This window comes from Pseudonaja textilis, chromosome 3, assembly GCF_049901715.1.
Source record: "Pseudonaja textilis isolate UNSWEBS1 chromosome 3, rPseTex1.2, whole genome shotgun sequence".
Lineage (NCBI taxonomy): Eukaryota > Metazoa > Chordata > Lepidosauria > Squamata > Elapidae > Pseudonaja > Pseudonaja textilis.
This window is the reverse complement of record NC_141992.1, coordinates 126137262-126156152: the sequence shown is the minus strand read 5'-3', so window position 1 is coordinate 126156152 and position 18891 is coordinate 126137262. Positions and strand designations below refer to the sequence as shown.

Genomic DNA, 18891 nt, shown 5'->3' with positions numbered 1-18891 from the left:
ACCCATTTCAAAATTGACAATGCTAGGTAACTGTTAAAGACTTCTGACTACTTACCTCTCCACCATGACTTAGAAATTATTATTCTGAGTAAAATAATAATGACCAGATTTTTTTTTTCCTCTGGTGGAATTGGGGAGGGAGGCAATAAGAGAACAGGATGCACAGATTGGGTATAGACACTGCATCAACATCAGGCGATGCTGATACTCCAATTGGCAACTGTTCACAGAAAATATGCATCTTCTTGTGGCAACATATCAGGTTTGACTTTCCACAAAATGAAAATTGAAAACAAGAATGGCAAAGGCAGAACCAGAACTAGGTTTATCTTAATTAAATTTAAATGTTAATGTTAAATTAATTAAATGCATTTTAAGATTGTTGCTTCCCATGTATTGAATAATTTCCCCCTTCCATCACATTACACAATTTAATTTGGTGACAAAATTTGGAAGTCCTGGGACTTAGGCAATTCTGATTCAAAACAACAATAATAACATACCTTTGCCTTTGAATATTTTCTTCACAAAATTAACTTTGGAGAAAATGATCGAGATGACAGCATGTATCCAATAGCTCACACCTCATTGGATTGTCAGTTTGGGAAGGGGGCAATTTTGCTTGGATTTAATTGACTCTTTTGTCTGCAATTTCAACTCTATCGAACCAGTCTCTGGTTTGGAATATCACAATACTAAATAACATTTTTCCCTCTCATTATATACAGATCCAGCAATATACAGAAGTGACAGAAGTGGGGAGAAGCTCGTTCTATTTTTTACTTTCACACTAGACAAGTGTTAAAATATTAATTACTTTTTTTACTTCATTAAATACTCATTTCACTCTAATCTGGATTCTTTATGTAGATGCCTGTTAACAGGTGAATGGCTGAGACATTTCATTTCCCCATTCCAGCTGAGTTTATCTTGAAACTTTGTGGGCTCGTGGATACTTCAAGATGTGGCGAGGGGGGCTCAGAACAACAAAACTCCTAAGGGGAATACTTCACGTAGGACAGATCACTCAAAAACCCTGTTTGGACCAAATCCAATGTGCTCTGCAAGCTGTTCTGGGTAGAAAGGGATTTTTTTTTTTAATTTGCAGGGACATTGCCATTAATCTACAGGCTGAACAAATCTCCATGAAACTCTTTGGAGCTGCCAAATTACAAAGATTACAAAGTCCAAAAGCATACCAGCAACTTTGAAAAACAACACAGGACTATTATCTGGCTGGTTTCAAACCAAACTGTCCTATGCCAAGAAGGGACTTTATGCCTCCTGATTGATTTTCTTGCCAGGGTCATCAACTCCTCTGTGGGTCTAATTAGAAGTTATTAGAGCCATGAAAACTGCTAATATTATTTTATTACCCTCTCTTCTTTGTAACAGCTGGCTAGATTCACTGCCCAACATGAGAACAGCAGTCTTTGCATTGCCCAACTTTGTCTCATAAAGCACCTTTTGCTTGAAGAGATGTGCAAAGCAATCTGTAGAGGAATGACATCACACAACACATTTTTCCCCATAATATATTTCGAGAAGAGAATGGGGACAATTTAAGGGGATGAAAGCTGCTTCTCTACTTTTCTTATAGGGAAATTTCAGATAGCATGCCAAACTCATGAATTAACAAAGCATGCCTAGATATAAAGGATAAAAAGATGTGGAGTAAGTAGTTTTGATGTAAATTATATTTAATTCCATTTTTTTCTTTCCTGCCTTTCAATTCTTTTGCCTATTACTTCTCATCCTTATCCTGAACTTTACATGCAATTGCTTACTCTGAAAGGGAATAGTGTGAGACACATTTTCTGGATGGCAAGTAATTGCAATGTACTTGATTAAATGCCAAAAAGGGGAGAATGTAGTATTTCTTTTAATGGGAGTATCTATTTTGTAGGATAGATAAAGAAAAGCCGGTAACATATTTCTCTTCCCATTCACTCCAGCAGCCACCTCTCCAGTTTTAGAATAGCTTAGCTTCACAGCTACTGACTAATGTAAGAAACCTAGCTCTCAATACAAGAAATTCACCACAGATTGGAATACTGCATCCTGTTCTGATCACCACAGTATAAAAGAGGTGTTGAGACTCTGGAAAGAGTGCAAAGATGAGCAACAAAGATTATTAGAGGGCTGGAGGCTAAAACATATCAAGAAGGGTTGCGACAATTGGGTTTGCCTAGTCTAGTGAAAAGAAGGACTAAAGGTAACATGAGAATAGTGTTCCAACATTTGAGGGGCTCCTACAAAGACAAGGAGGTCAAACTATTTTCCAAAGGAGCAAAAAGCAAGATGAGAAACAATGGATAGAAACTAACCAAGGAAGCATCCTAGAATTAAGGAGAAATTTCCTAATTTTGAGAGCAATCAAGCAAAGGAATAGCTTGCCTTCAGAAGTTGTGGGACAACCATTTATCTGAAATTGTATAGGATCTCCTGCTCAAGCAAAGGTTGGACTAGAAGACCTCTAAGAATTTCACAAATTCAAATTCTTATCTTATTACAACAGGAGATGAACATCTAATAATGTGATACACAAGAGAAGTTTCTCCTGAAAGGGAAAACAGCAAAGAATCCTAACAGATGGTGGCTACTGCTTGAAGAACTGATCTGATAAAGACTTGTCAGCAGCAGAAAAAAAATATTCAGTCTTTAATGTTGAACAAATTAATAAACAGCTGTTCATATGCAATTCTGCATATATTACTTATGGGAACACAGATATCAAAGGCCATTAAAATTGCTCACTGTTACTTTAGTGCACCATGAGTCCAAAACAGTAATGGACCATGATCCATATACCAGAAAAAAGCATGTTCAGCTCCATCCAGCATGTTTTGCATCATCCTGCCTACTTTTTAAATCCTTCCTTTATTTACTTATATATTACTCTTTTATCCATTTTCCTTTTTTATTTTTCTTTAAATATTTTAACACATGTTTAATATAGTTGAATATAAATAAATAAATACCTCCTATTAAAAAGCCACTGACTGAAATCACAACACTCCAAACTCAGGACTTTGCAGCAAATCCATCTTGATATTTTTTACAAACAAGAATGTTGTTCCATTTACTCTAAAGCTTTGGGCAAAATTATGCCTTGATTCCCAGGAAAAAAAAAATGAGGAAGAACAAGATAATGATTCCCACTATTTTTTCCCCTACCACAAGGTGGTGGATATTAAGGGAATATACCTATCATGTTGAAAGCCAATCTGAATACATGTAATGTTCCTGGAAAAGTAATCAATCTGCTGACCTGGGGAAAACCTTCAACTTGCTTAAAGTTGACTCGGTCTTCCATTCTTGTGAGGTTAGTAAAATAGGACCCAGATTGTTGGGGGCAATATGCTGACTCTATAAACGGCTTAGAGAGGGCTGTAAAACACCATGAAAAGGTATATAAATCTAAGTGCTATTGCTAAAGAGAAGCATCGTTTCTAACTGGAAATATTGAAATGTGCAATCTGTTTTGGATGACTTTGGTTGCTTTGATGTCCAGACCTTTCATTTTCTGTGTCAACAGAGAAAATAGGTGCACTGTGACTGCCAAACTTCTCTGCTGCTATAAAAAGAGGAAGTGAGGAAAGCAGACATATTACACAGAACAATATTTCTCACTAAATGTGTGGATGACCTAGAGACTACTTTCCTTTTCCAATATTTACAATAATCACATGGGCTGCTCATTGCTTCCCTAGCCAATAAAAAAAAAAAAAACAAGAAGAGGGATCCTGCTTCAGTGGTAAAAACTCCAAACATTTGGTCTTACCTGCCAGGGCAATCTATTATAAAATGTCCTCCTCCACCATAGGAACATGAGGTTTGGGGGCAAGGAGCATTCTCAACATCTTCTATGATTGCCATTTCCCAGATTTTGCTATCTAGCCATCCATTAGCTAACACCTTCAGTAAATAAAATTTGCCATTGGTACTTTAAATGAGAATTATCATTTAAATATGGAATCTCTACTAACTCTCAGCATTTGCAAATTAATTTCACTCATTTTCATTGAAATCAACAGTTATGTCTAAGGAACTGTGTTTTCTGGTTGTGGTAATTTTTATTTCTGAGGCAACAGGAAAAAAAATAGTCTCCTTACAATGTAACTGGAATGCTGTGTTACCTTGAACTGATTTATAAAGAGAAATAAGTACTTAAAAAATACAGAGTGATTCATCCAATGATGAATGCAGCATCCTTCCCGCACTCTGTTCTGTTTTACTAAATTAGTCTTCCTTCCTAGTCTTACATTCATTTGGCAGACTACTGGATATGAAGTTATTTGCCTTTATTCTGACAGCTGCTCCATTTGCCAATATGTGGGTGCATAAAAACAAGTTTCTAATCTTCTGTACTTGCGAAGAGAATAGAAACATTCTACCACATATTCTGATAGTAGAGAATTATACAAGGAACTTATCTCTTATATATTTTATTATTTATTTACAATATTTATATAGCTGCCCATCTCATTTTAAAGCCTGGACAGCTCCAAATCAACAATTAAATCCACATATAGTTAAAAAAAAAACCTGGCACCATAATAAATGTAAACAAGCAGCCCTTCATAAAACCTCACTCTAGATCTCACTCTATCCCAGTGCTTGGGTGAAAAGCCTGATCTTAAGTGTTATCTAGAAGGCTTGGAAGATCAGGGCCTGCCAAACTTCAGAGGGACTGCCATTGTATAGCAGAGGCTGCCACAAAAAAGGCACACTTCTTAGATCCCACAAGATGGCAATGCTTAAGGGAAGGAACTAGGAACTTGCCTATCCTATCACATCTATTAGAATGGGTAGTTCTTAAGAAGAAGCAGTCCTTCAGATAATTTGGCCCTGTTCCATATAACCAGCACCTTTAATTGTACCTGAAAGGAAACAAGGAGGCAATGTAATGCACATAATAGAGATTTAACACTGGTAAATGTATGGGCATCTATCACTATGTACTCCATCACATTCTGAACTAGTTGTAGATTATAGATAGTCTTCAAGGGCTTCCTCAGCAGTAATCTATATGTGAAGTGACCAAGCATGAGCAAGGTCTCCTGGAAGTGGTGCTCCGGACAAATCTATGCGTTGTTATTCTAATAACAAATGTGGGAAAGGAAAAAGGAGTGTTTTTACAGAAATTGTAGAAGGACATAATAATCTTTGAAATGAATACACTATGTAATTATCTAATCTCATAAATGTTGCTCAAGTCTAAAATTGCACATAGGAATGAAGGGATGGAATTTGCTGGCAACCAGAGACAAACCCTAGAAACTAATAGTTATTAGAGATAAATTGTAAATAAGGGGAAAATATTTTCACTTTAGGTGCCTCAGATAGATTGTGATGGCCTGAGTAATCAACCAATGAGGAAAGGGTGGGAGGCAAACCTGTGATGGTGATAGGGAATATAAAGAAAGTATATTGATGGCTTAAGGTATGTGCATTGTACCTGCATTTACCTCTTTGCAAAGAAGTAAATAAAATTACCATTGTTTTCTTTTATGTTAAGTTTTGGCTTGCAATCATTTCAAACTAGATAACGAATCCCACACAAATATTTTGGATTCATACACATTATTAAGAACACAGACAAAATGTCACCACCATGTTTTTGTCTCCCACTTCCTTCCTGCTCTTCCTTTTTCTTACTAGAGACATCTTTGTGGTTTGCAATCTCCTTTTCCCAGTCTAAACCAGCATTCCAATGCACATGTCCCTTGCAACATAGCATAACTTACTTTATGCATTACTAATTGTGTTGCAGGTCTCTTCTTAAAAAGATACTAGTGTCCACAGTTTGTAGGTCATGTCTACAACTTATTTAAATAATTACCCTGCAGAGTTAGCAAAAACTCAAAATATGTATGTTAATCAATCAGAATTTATTTGTATTTATGCAACAATCTCCTGTCCTGACCTCGGTATGCTGTTTTTGCAATAAGTATTCAGTTTCTTTTAAAAATTGGATAAACATAACCACAGTTAATATAATCTAATTCTAATTACTTAAATATTTGATACAGATACAGATAATTAGAGTTGGAAGGGACCTTGTAGGTCATCTAGTCCAACCCCTCGCCCAAGCAGGGGACCCTACACCATTTCTGACAAATTGCAGTCCAATCTCTTCTTGAAAGTCTCAACTGATGGCACTCCCACAACTTCTGGGGGAAAGCTGTTCCATTGGTTGATTGTTCTCACTGTCAGAAAGTTTCTCCTTGTTTCCAGGTTATATCTCTCCTTGTTCAGTTTCCATCCATTATTCCTTGTCTGGCCTATAGGAGCTTTAGAAAATAGCTTGACCCCTTCCTCCCTTTGGCAGCCCCTCAAATATTGGAAGACCGCTATCATGTCTCCCCTGGTCCTTCTCTTTACTAGACTAGCCAAGCCTGGTTCCTGCAACCATTTGTTGTATGTTTTAGTCTCCAGTCCCCTGATCATCCTGGTTGCTCTTCTCTGTACTTTTTCTAGAGTCTCAACATCTTTTTTATAATGTGGTGACCAAAACTGGATGCAGTACTCTAGGTGTGGTCTTACTAAGGCTTTTTAGAGTGGTATTAGTACTTCCCTTGATCTTGACTTTATCCTCTGTTAATACAACTTAGGATTGCATTAGCTTTTTTGGTGGCTGCTGCACACTGCTGGCTCATATTTAGCTGGTTGTCCACTAAGACTCCAAGATCCTTCTCACAGTTACTGCTATTGAGCCTGGTTTCACAAAGTCTATATGTGTACTTTTGGTTTTTCTTGCCTAAGTGTAGGACTTTACTTTTCTCTATATTGAATTTCATTTTATTAGATATGGCCCAGTGTTCTAGTCTGTCAAGATCCATCTGGATCTTGAGCCTATCTTCTTGGCTGTTAGCTATTCCTGCCAGTTTAGTATCATCTGCAAATTTGGTAAGTTCCCCTTCTATTCCCTCATCTAAGTTGTTAATGAAGATTTTGAAGAGTACTAGCCTAAGACGGAACCTTGTGGCACCCCACTGCTTACTTCCCTCCATGTAGACTTAGACCCATTAAGGACTATTCGTTGAGTACGGTTTGCCAACCAGTTGCAAATCCATCTAGTGGTGGTGCTATCTATTCCACTTTTTTCTAACATACTAAGAAGTAGGTTGTGGTCTACTTTATCGAATGCCTTGCTGAAATCTAAATATATCATATCCACAGTATTTTGCTGGTCTACTAATTTAGTCACTGTGTTGAAGAGTGAAATAAGATTGGTTTGGCATGATCTGCTTTTAACAAACCTGTGCTGACTGCTAGTTATTACTTTACTTGTTTCTAGATGTTGGCAGATCTGTTTTTTTATTATCTTTTCCAGTATCTTCCCGGGTATTGATGTTAGGCTGATAAGTCTATAGTTTCCTGGGTCTGTTTTTTTTTCCTTTTTTGAAGATGGGAACCACATCAGCTCCTTTCCAGTCCTCTGGTAGTTCCCCGGGGCTCCATGATTTTTGAAAGATATGGTGCAGTGGTTCTGAGATTACCTCTGCCAGCTCCTTTAAAACTCTGGGATGTAATCCATCAGGCCCTGGTGATTTGTTTTCATCAAGTTCAGACAGGTGTTCTCTTACTAATTTTTTTGCTTATTTTAACTTTTATTTCTGGTCTGTCTTTTACAGTTATGTTTTTTGTGGGTTGAACTATAGTTTCTTTTTGCATGAAGACAGATGCAAAGGATGAGTTAAGCAGTTCTGCTTTCTCTCTGTTGCCTGTTACTTCCTTGCCATCTTCTCTCTTTAATGGACCAATGTTTCCTTGATTTTTTTTCTTGTTATTTATATGTTGGAAGAAACTTTTTTTTATTATCTTTGACTTTTGTTGCAAATCTTTGTTCGTTCTGAGCCTTTGCTATCCTGACTTCATCTTTGCAGATTCTGGCTATCTGCTGATATACTGCCTTAGTTGTATGTCCTTCTTTCCATTTTTTGTACTTGTCCTTTTTTTCTTTCAATTTGCCAGAGAGATCTTTGTGTAGCCATGCTGGTTTCTTCTTGGATTTCTTGTTTTTCTTTCTCAGTGGTATTGTGCTGGTCTGAGCTTCTATGATCATACTTTTTAGAGTTTCCCAAGATCCTTCAGTTGTTTTCCCCTTTAGGATTTTCATCCATGGAATCTTTCCCAAGTTCTCTCTGAGTTTATTGAAATCAGCTCTTTTAAAATCCAAGAGCCTGGTGTCATTATGTTCTGTTGCTCGTGTTTGTGTTATGTTGAATTCCAGTATGACATGGTCACTCTCACCCAAGGTTCCTGCAGTTTCAACTCCCTCTATCACTTCTTCTCTGTTTGTAAGAATTAAGTCCAGTATGGCTGTCCCTCTAGTTTCACCCTCTACCTTTTGGGCAACAAAGTTGTCAGCTAGGCTGGTTAGGAACTTATTTGATTTCTCACTTGGTGCAGAATTAGTTTTCCAACTGATATCAGGATAATTGAAGTCTCCCATTACTATTGTTGTATGTTTCCTGTATATGTTTGTTAGTTGGCTGGCAAAAAGGACATCTATTTTTTCTGCTTGATTGGGTGGCCTATAATATACACCTATGGCCATGTCATTCTTTTTGTCTTTTATATTGCCCCATATGCATTCTAGGAGGTTTTCATCTTTGGTTTCATGCATTTCTGTAGCAATATAGTGGTCCTTTACATACAATGCAATTCCACATCCTCTTTTATGGGGTCTGTTTTTTGTTTTTGTTTTGAATAGTTTGTATCCTTCTACCAGTATGTTCCAGTCATGGGTTTCATCCCACCAAGTTTCTGTTATTCCAACTATATCATATTTACCTTCATGTATTTGTAGTTCGAGTTCACCCTGCTTGTTCCCCAGACTTTGTGCATTTTTATATAGGCACTTGAGATCTTTATGTCTGACACGGTGTTTACTGTCTACATAACCTGTGTTGAGCCTGCCTGTCCCTACTTTCTTGCCACCTGTTTGATTAGTGCACATGGTATGGCACTCACTATTAAATGCTTGGTTTTGGTTGGCATCAAAGTTGATAATCTTACCTGCACAAACATCTATTTTGCAAACACTGGTATCCTTATTAGTTTTAGGTTGCTGGGACAGAGATGTTCTAAATCCATTAATTCTCTGTCCCCGCTGTTCAGTTTAAATGTTTATCCAGGAAATCTATGAATTTAATGCCAAGTAATTGAGTCCCTTTCTTTGATGGATGCAAACCATTTCTTTTGTACAGTTTTTTTATTGGACCAGCTGCAGACATCATGACTAATAAAACCAAAGCCTTCCCTTTCACACCACTCCTTTAGCCACACATTAAACTCTGCTACACGCTGCCCTTTCCCTTTTTGTTCCTTGTATACTGGTAGAACCTCTGAAAAGATAAGCCTACAGCCCATATTGCTAAGTTCATACCCCAAGCTCTGGAAGTCTTTCTGAACAGAAAGTACATCCTTCTGGGACAGATCATTTGTACCAAGATGTATAATTGCATCAACATCACAGTCCTTGCTGGCATTCTTGACTATCTTAAGAATACGCTTCTTGTCTCTGCTGGCAATAGCATCTGGTAGACACTTGACCTCTTTCAAAACCTCAGTATCCTTTCCTACATTTACATCCCTTACAATTGAGTCCCCAACCAGAAGGTGGCTTCTCTTTTTGGATGCCTTGCTCTTCTTGTGTGACTGGTGCGTAATACCTGATTCACACTTTCTCCTTTCTAAAGTAAGTTCTTCTTTTAGGACCATAATCCCCAGCTTACTTGAGTTATCATTATCACAACTACCTTGACCTGTCACTTTAGTGTCCCTATTAAGGTCAGCAAGGGCCCTGTATCTGTTATGGTGGGAAACAGCAAAAGCTTTGCATTTATGGTCCACACCTCTCACCCTACCAGATCCCACAGTTGTCCATACTGCCGTTTTCCTGTAGGATCTTTGTGGTAGTGGGGGCTGGTAGCATGGCAGCTCAATAGATGGCTGGATTGGGCACCTAATTTCTGCTTGGAGAGCACTGATTAGAGATTGTAGATAGGTAGTCTCTCCATGTAGACTGGTATTTTTTTTCCAAAGAGGACAGTATCCAAGTTTGAAAAGAGTACTGCAAAAGACAGATATAAAACAAGTATTGTACTGAACTAAGCTGGTAGTTTTGAAATAAAATAAAATCACAATCTCAAGCACACTTACTCTAAATGTCTTATTGGTATTCTTGGTTTATAGTTATATGATTTGTGCACCGTTAGGCGTGCGGGCCGCTATCTTTCTCCTTTCTGTTCACTCTCTGCTTCCTTCACAAGCAGCCAGCAGCTCCTCCCACAACCTCTGGGAATTTGAAATGCAAATAATAAAATGCACATAATATATGAAATGCACAAATTTGTCTTGATATTCTTTAAACTTCTTAGATTTTGCAATTGCAAATTAGCTAGGTGAGACAGATGCATTCAGAATTCTCAGCTTCTTTGTTTTCAAATGATCCAGCTGTGCCAATCACTAAACAATTCTGACTCTCTGTCTCCTATACATATATTCTACTTTAGAAATGTGCCTTAATTAATAAAAACAATGAAAAGGAGGACTGTATTGTTAGCAGGTGACCAGCTGTCTGAGTATATCATGAGCAGTACCTTCTTTGAAGATATGTCAGAGGATAATCCTCTGTCAATAGGAACAGTTATTTGTTTTAGCAATAGCACTTAGACTTATATACTGCTTCACAGTGCTTTACAGCCCTCTCTAAGTATTTACAGAGTCAGCATATTGTCCCCAACAATCTGGGCCCTCATTTTACTGACCTCAGAAGGATGGAAGGCTGAGTTAACCTTGAGCTGGTGAGAATCGAACTGCAGAACTGCTGGCAACCAGCAGAGAGAAGAAATAGCTTGCTGTCTTGAATTCTAACCACTGTGCCACCTTGGCCCAAGGGATTAAGGATGCTTTGTGTAATTTGATTTTAAATAAAGCTGTACAGTATATGAAGGAAAGGGATGGTTGGAGGGGAGAATTGTGTATCAATCCAAATACTGAAAATGCTGCTTTTGCATAATCTCTTGTTGTGGTATGGTTGTATCTGTTGTTAAGTTGTTATTCCTTTAATCATGTTTTATCAAACCAATCAGCAGCTAAGCAAGGTTTACAAATTATAGTAGCTGAGGTTACACAATATCTTAAGTATTGTGGCTTAGCACAAAATAATGATCTCGGCTGTTTTATATGTGTGTGAGAGAGAAATACATAAAATGCAGTTATTTTTGTGCATGAACCATTTTAAGCTGTTTTAATTCTAGTTTTAATAGTACATTCTATATTTGTTCAAGCACAGCATAGACCCACTGCATGAATACCACACTTAGCAAAAAAATGCCTTTCCTAAATCTGATTATATATTGATAATGGAGAATGTGCAACAATAGCATGAAAGATAAAAGCTCAATAAAATGCATGTTCTATTACAAAAGTACTGCCTGCAGAGATAGTGATCAAACATTTGAGTTGTTAGAATACATGATGGTGATGTAACTTGTAAAAATGAAAGAACACCATATGAAGACCTAAACTTGTCTGCTCTTAAATCACAAAATATTTCTTCTAACCAATCTACTTCATTGACAGAGGTTTCAGGGCAGTCCAGAGAAAATACCTTATTTAAATGAAATATGTCACTGAGTTATGATAACAGTGCTTTGTATTTGTTTGGCTATAAACCATGACAATACTAAAATATTGGCACAAAATAAAATGCACAAATAGTACTTGGCTGGGTACCTATTTTGTAGCTCTGACTCCAAGTCATGAGAAAAACCATCAATACATCTAACTGGAGTACTGTTTATCAAATCAATGAAGCATATCATTAAAATTAGGCTACCTGAATCTGGATTGAAATATTTGGTCTGCCAGAAGATGGGAACAAAGAGGTAGGCAAAACTGTTCATTTCTATCTACTGGTTCTCTAGAGTTTTGCAGCTCAAATTTTATCCAGTCTAGTTTCAGATTATTCAAGAAAGAAAAATATATTCTGCTTACAGATTTATTGCCACACGATGTAATCTCTATATAATGCACACTTGGGAAACAAAAGGGTAGAATTCTTTGCATCTTCAAATAAAACTACACAACATCCTGCTGAGGTGTCTCTGCTACTCTGTGTTGACTATGCCAGACTAGATGGAAAAATGGTTAAAGGAGCATATGACAACTTTTTGAGTTGCAAGGAAGCTTTAAAAATAAAAACTACTGTAGACCAATTCAAGACTTGAAGTAGTAATGTGTTTGCAATGATAGCTAAATGGATCTTCCATTTCCAGGAGCATGACTCTGAATAATAGATGGCAAAGGAAAATGAGGGTAGGTTCTCTTAATTGATTCCTGGAGGTATCTTGCTAACCATTTTTGTTTTTTAAAATTTTTTTAAAAAAGATGTTTGAGTAGCTTTAGAAAGGCTTCTGCATATCTTTTTTTGTTCTTATAACCCTATTGTAGTTTTCATCCTCTGCATAAACCTGGTTGCCCTATGGCTTTAAAGAAACGAGCCTTGTAGTTTAGAGAGCTCAGAAAGGAACTTCAGCCTTTTCTATAGCGCTGAACTTTTTTTTTTCTTGAGAAAAAAAGAAATTCCATTTTATGTTTTTAAAAGCCTCATTATTTTCAAATAGGCAGTGAGACAAACATGCCTTGAGAAGAAATGAGTTCATGACTGTCACAAAATGTTGGAAGTCAGTCAGCATGGTAATGAGTCAATTTCAGTGAAAATGATCTCATTAATGGTCTCTTTTTGCTGACTCCCAACTGATTCATGGATGCTTTGAATAAATAAAAAGAAGGCAGGGTGGGAGGAAACCAAGGAAGTGGCAAAAAGGGATGAAATCTGAAGGAATAAGGATTTGGCATTGCTCCCTCACCCAATTAAAATCTCCATTCCTGTTCTCAGCAAAATAAATAAATAAATAAATAAATCCAAATCTACAAATAATGTTGAAATCAGCAAATGATGTAAGATATGACTTTTGCTAAGAGTTTTGGCTTGGCTTGGCTTGGTTTATGTGTACTGCAAATTATGGAACCCAAGACTTTATGGAACAAATGGTAGTGTTAACCCACATTATATTTTTTTTGTCAACTTCTGATAGGAGAATGGTCAACATGCTCAGTAGTACAGGTAGTCTTCGACTTATGACTCAATATTTCTGTTGTGAAGTGAGTTTTGCTCCATTTTACAACATGTTTTGCCTCACTAGTTTAGTGATTCACTGCAGTTGAAAAGTTAGTAACATGGCTGTTAAGTGAATTTGGCTCCCTCATTGATTTTGCTTGTCAAAAAGTTGCAAAAGGTAGTCACATGACCTTGGAACACAGCAATGGTCATAAATATAAGCCAGTTGCCAAGAGTTTTGATAACTGATCATGGGGATGCTACAAAGGTTGTAACTGTGAAAAATTGTCATAAGTCCCATTTTCCAGTGCCATTATAAGTTTGAATAGTCACTAAATCAACTGTTGTGAGTCAAGGACTACCTGTACAATGTAGACTTTGCATGTCAAATGTTCCAGGTTGTAATTAGACTTATTGAAATTATTTCACTGAAATGGTAGGTAACCAGTGACAGTAGGTATAGAAAGTACTAAGCTAGAAGGCTCACTTGTGTCATCTTGATTAAGATAGTTGACTGTGGTACTCTAGTTAATCTCTTCTAATCTATATTGATCTTCAATATATATTAAAACACAAGTCATATTCATACATTCATTTAAAGTGGCTTATCAGGAGGCACTTAGACTATTAGTCTGTACATATTTCCATTCATCCAGGTCATGGTTGTCCCAAAGCAGTGGTGGTATTCAACTGGTTTGCACTGGATCGGGTGAACCAGTAGCAAGAATTTGGCATGGGTCACTGAACCGGTAGTAAGTTCTGGCTGGCCATGCCCCAGATCTGGTCGCCCTTCTGCCCGATGCTTGCTTACCCGCCCGCCTGACATTCGCCTAAGGTATTTTTTTCCCCCCTCCCGACAATCAGCTGTGCATAGATCAGCTATGCCAAGATTCCCCTTGCTGAGGCCCAGGAAGGCAAAAAATGGAGTGAGGAGCTCAGACCCCACCTCCATGTTTTGCCTTCCAGAGCCCCAGAGGAGCCTTAGGGGAGCAAAAACGCCCCCCTAGAGGCTCCCTGAGGCTAGGAAGCTCCCAAAATGGAGCTGGGGGGTGCTGTGTACCCCTCCCGTGTTCTGTTTTTTCCTTCCTGAGCCTCAGAGTTTTAGGGGAGCAAAAACGCCACCCAGAGGCTCCTTTGAGGCTAGGAAGCTTCCATAACAGAGCTTGGAGGGGTGCTGCGCGCCCCTCCCATGATTTGTTTTTTTTCCTTCCTGAGCCTCTTCTGAGGAAAAATGCTCCACTGAGGCTAGGAAGCTCCCCAAAATGGGTGAGGGCAGCAAAAAAGCAAAAAAAAAAAAAAAAGCCAGTCACATGGCCACACTCATCAAGCCACGCCCACAGAACCAATAGTAATTTTTTTTGAATCCCACCACTGTCCCAAAGGTGCTTTTTCATGAGGCAACTGGACTTTCTTATTTTTTATTTGAAAAAAGACATTTAATTTCTTATCCAAGAAGCTTCTGCAGCTTCTTGAAAGGTCATTGAAGCACTTGGGTAGGTTTAGTTGCGTCCTCAGGGTCACCTGTATATTTTTGTATAGCTAAAAGTCTATAGAGATTCTCAGTCATCCTGCTCAAAAGGTGCTTTTTTTAAGGAGACAACTGGACTTCCTTGCTTTTTCTTTGGGGACATTTCACTTCTCATCCAAGAAGTTTCTTCAGTTCTGACAGGATAGTGACGAATGGGAGGGTTTATATTCTTCCCCTCCCCTATACAATTTGGGATGAACACCCTTTGAATGGTGTGGGAATAGGAATGGATTTCCAGAGGAACATTTGCAGACTACAAGAACCAGAAGCACTACTCAGGTAACCCTGAGGATACAGATGCTTCAACAACCTTCTAAAAGGATGCAAATTACCAACTGTCTCCAAGGAATATAAATCCTTCCATTCTCCACAATCCTGTCAGAGTTGAAGAAGCTTCTTGGATGAGAAGTGAAACATCTTGAAAGAAAAAACATGGAAGTCCAGTTGCCTCCTGAAAAAGCACCTTTGGGACACCAAGACTATTCCAAACAATGTGGCAAAATGTGTAGATAACTTGGCTTTTCTTTTCAAGAGGGATGGGCTATATCAGTGATGGTGAGCCTGTTTGTTGTGGTGTGCCAAAAGCGTGTGTGTGTGTGCCAGCACCCACAATGTTGTGTGTGCACAACACCCTGCACTATGCACGTGCATGCCTCCCAGCTGGTTTTCGGTCCATTTGAGGCTGTTTTCGCTCTCCTGGAGGCTCGAGGGAAGCCTCTGCAGCCCTGGGAAGCCGAAAAACGGACCTTCTGGAAATACTGGAATTGCCCGTTTTCAACCTCAAGAAGGCCTGTGGAGCCTGGGGGAGGCTGTTTTTGCCCTCCCGGAGGCTCAAGGAAAGTTTCTAGAGCCTCAGGAGGCTGAAAATGGGCCCAATTCAGCAGTTCCAGTATTTCCAGAAGGCCCATTTTTCAGCCTCCTGAGCCTGCAGAGGCTTCCCTTGAGCCTCCAGGAGGGTAAAAACAGTCTCAAATGGTCTGAAAATCAGCTGGGAGGTATGCACATGCCAGTGGTGAATTCAAATTCTTCCTTTCCTTTCCTTTTTCCTTCTTTTCTATCCCACTAGATTGCAAGAATAAAATGCTAATCAGTAGTTTAAATAGCCTTTCATACCTGTCTTGACATCTCTTGCTGAAGAATAAACTATAGGCAGAAAACAACTGAATGGAAATACAACATTGTGCAATATTGTATGGGAGATTATCTCTAGATACAATGCAACATTGAATTCAGTGGTTTCTGCTTTAACAGTTTGATAAAGTTTGGATAAAGCAGAAGTTACTGTAAAGAACAAGAATTCACTTTGTAGAGGAAAATTCATAGATAGCAACCCCAAAAGTCACATTCTTAGTTAAACCTTTAAATCCTTCAAACTCGCAGTCTTACTGAAACTTTTTGATAATTTGATATTCCTACATATTTACTTTGAAAACTGACTACAAGATTTTATTTTATTTTATTTTACTTTTTTTTGTGGGGGGGGTATTATTATTTTTTGGCAGGAATTCTAGTTCTGTCTGCCAGAGTTTGAAGAAGAACTTGAATGTTGATGTTTAACGATGAGGATGAGGTGCTGAGCAACATGAACATGACTGATAATCGTCTGTGTTTTTTTCTTCATTTGCCAAGAATTTGTGAGAAGGTAGAAATATTCTGTCACTATTATTCAGGGAGAGAGAAACTTTGACAGCTAGTGGGAAGCATTAAAAAAGACATACTTAGTCTAGCATTAACAGCATGAAGGAATGAGTTCACTAATGCCTCAACATTTCCAATCTTCTTTCCAAATCTGAAATGTCATCATCATCTATCCTAATTTTAGTCATTTGATACTATTCTCAGTAAATTATGTTCTGCATGAAGATAGTTCATTAAAAATACACTGACATAATTCTTCTATATTATCTGCATACAATTAATTCAGAATAGATGCATTTCCTCTGCAGCTTCTTTCTATAACATGGAACATTAGCGATACATAGAACATCTATTCATAACTCTTAAAGTATATTTGGAATGTCTCCAGAGGGCTTCTTATTTCTTAGCTTGATATGTAATCTATTTCTTATTTTAATTTTGAAGTTTTCATATGGAAGAATCAAGTTAAATAAGATTATCAGAAGAAATCTGTTCACTATTTTTTTCATAGTAAAGAACAAAATAATGCGAAGGCAGTACACTTGATAAAATATGAAGGAATAAATATGCAAATTACCAAATTACCTTAAAGAATTTGAACCAGGAAACTTTTTTTTTTCTATTCGAGAAGGAGGAAAGAGGAAAAAGGAAAGAGGTAAGAAATACGTGCAAGATACAATAGCTATATCTTAGCACAACATAATGAAAAAGATACTGGCTTCAAACCCTAAAGAAACAAATCAACCCACTCTATCACATATCTTTTTAAATGCTTACTTCCAAATCAAGCCACTATATCACACTATATGTTTTTTTTTTTAATATTGTTTACTTCCATCCTTCATGCTGAAAGTTACCATATTTTAAAATGTTATTTATTTATTTATTTATTTTTAAAGAATACCTAAACCAGGTAACCTGTAGTAGATAAAATATCACTAAGCTCACAAGAATTCAGAGATTCACTGAATCTTCTTAAGATTCAGTGGAATAAATGTATCTTTCACACAAGTAAGCAAAAAAAAAAAAATACTCAGTGCTTTCTTAATTTAGCTTCTGCAAAATTAGAACACACATTTGTCTTGAAATGTTCAATTACATAATTTGGTTCCTATCTGATTCTGACTAATCCATCTGAATCCCCCTTTTTAACCTTATGATAAATAGTAGCCTGTTTAATTTTGAGCAAATTTGTTTCTCTGATTATTTAAAAAAAAGGATATTTCAGTTTTATAAAAACAGAAGGATATTAGCACATATAATCTATATTAAATAATTACTGATTTTGTTTTGATCTTTCAATTTATAATAAAAGCATAGGTGATTTTTAAGAAGACACAATTTTCTCCACATTTCAGTTTTGACTCAAACATCAGCAAAGAGTTATGCTTAAATTATGAAGAGGAAGGAGGAAATGTAAAATCAATACATCATTGTGAAGAGATAGTTGAACCCTCCAAATAATTCAGGTTTTGCACATCTTCATTTAATTTTCTTGCCTATTATTTAACTTATTTATTTCAATATTCTTCTACCTGAAACAAATTGGATTAGAAGGACAACTGGTAAGAGAGAGAAAGAAAAAGAAATCTAATAATGCAAATGAATTCCTATATTAGCAGCATGGCAACAAAAGGAAGGGAGACCCAGGGTGAGAAATATTCAGATTTTCTCCCTAAATGAAAAATAAGTGATTGAATTCAAGGTTTCTTAAGGACTTTTCACAACTGAGGGTATGTCAACATCAGATATTTCATGACTTACCTTAAATACTTTTGTAAGATAATCCTTTGCATGGATGGATGGACCTTGATAACAATAACAGAGTCAGGAGTGTGAAGAGACAGGGGATCAAAGGAACAAAAAAAGTTAGCATGATGGTCACAGGCTCATGATCAAAAACTTGACCCTTGTACTTACGTTGACATCATGAGCATGTATGAAGAAATGGGCTCTCAAACATCAGTTGTGATCACCACCTTCCCTTTCTGTGACTTCACTGAATTCTTCTAAATAGCAATAGTACTTAGACTTATATACCACTTCACAGTTCTTTAGTGTTATCTCTAAAGGGTTTACAGAGTTAGCATATTGCCAATCTGGGTCCTCATTTTACTGACCTCAAAAGGATGGAAGGCTGAGTCAATCTTGAGTCTGGTGAGATTCAAACTGCCAAATTGCAGGCAGCCTAGCAGTCAGCAGAAGTAACCTGCGATACCGCATTCTAACCACTGTGGCTGAAACCAAATACAAATGTGCCACTGTGCCACTGTGGCTGGAACCTAATACAAATATATGGTAGCTGATTTGTCTGAAAGATAAGACACCTTCTTTTCCCGATTGTTTCCAAGCCAGTAATCTAATAAAACACACCAAATCAGTTGAGGTCACAGAAAAAAATATGTTTATTCAATCTAAAGTTACCAAATAATGTTGGGTGACAGCTGCAAATGGACAACCCCTCCATATCTCTTTTTTATATAGTTTTCTTTTCAGTTTAGAAATTTAGCCAGTGATTATCAATGGAATGAAATGCCCTAACTTATTACAGACCAGTGTTTTATTATCTGGAATTATACCAGTTGCT

General features: G+C 37.3%; 1 long non-coding RNA gene across 1 annotated transcript in view; it reads right to left on the bottom strand.

The window, feature by feature from the left end:
- LOC148126314 (uncharacterized) overlaps positions 1 to 18891 on the bottom strand; it is a 108984-nt gene that overhangs the window by 19262 nt on the left and 70831 nt on the right. Inside the window, exon 2 of the long non-coding RNA XR_015742598.1 lies at positions 18225 to 18368. This is a non-coding gene — a long non-coding RNA (uncharacterized LOC148126314). The remainder of the gene's footprint in view (positions 1 to 18224; positions 18369 to 18891) is intronic.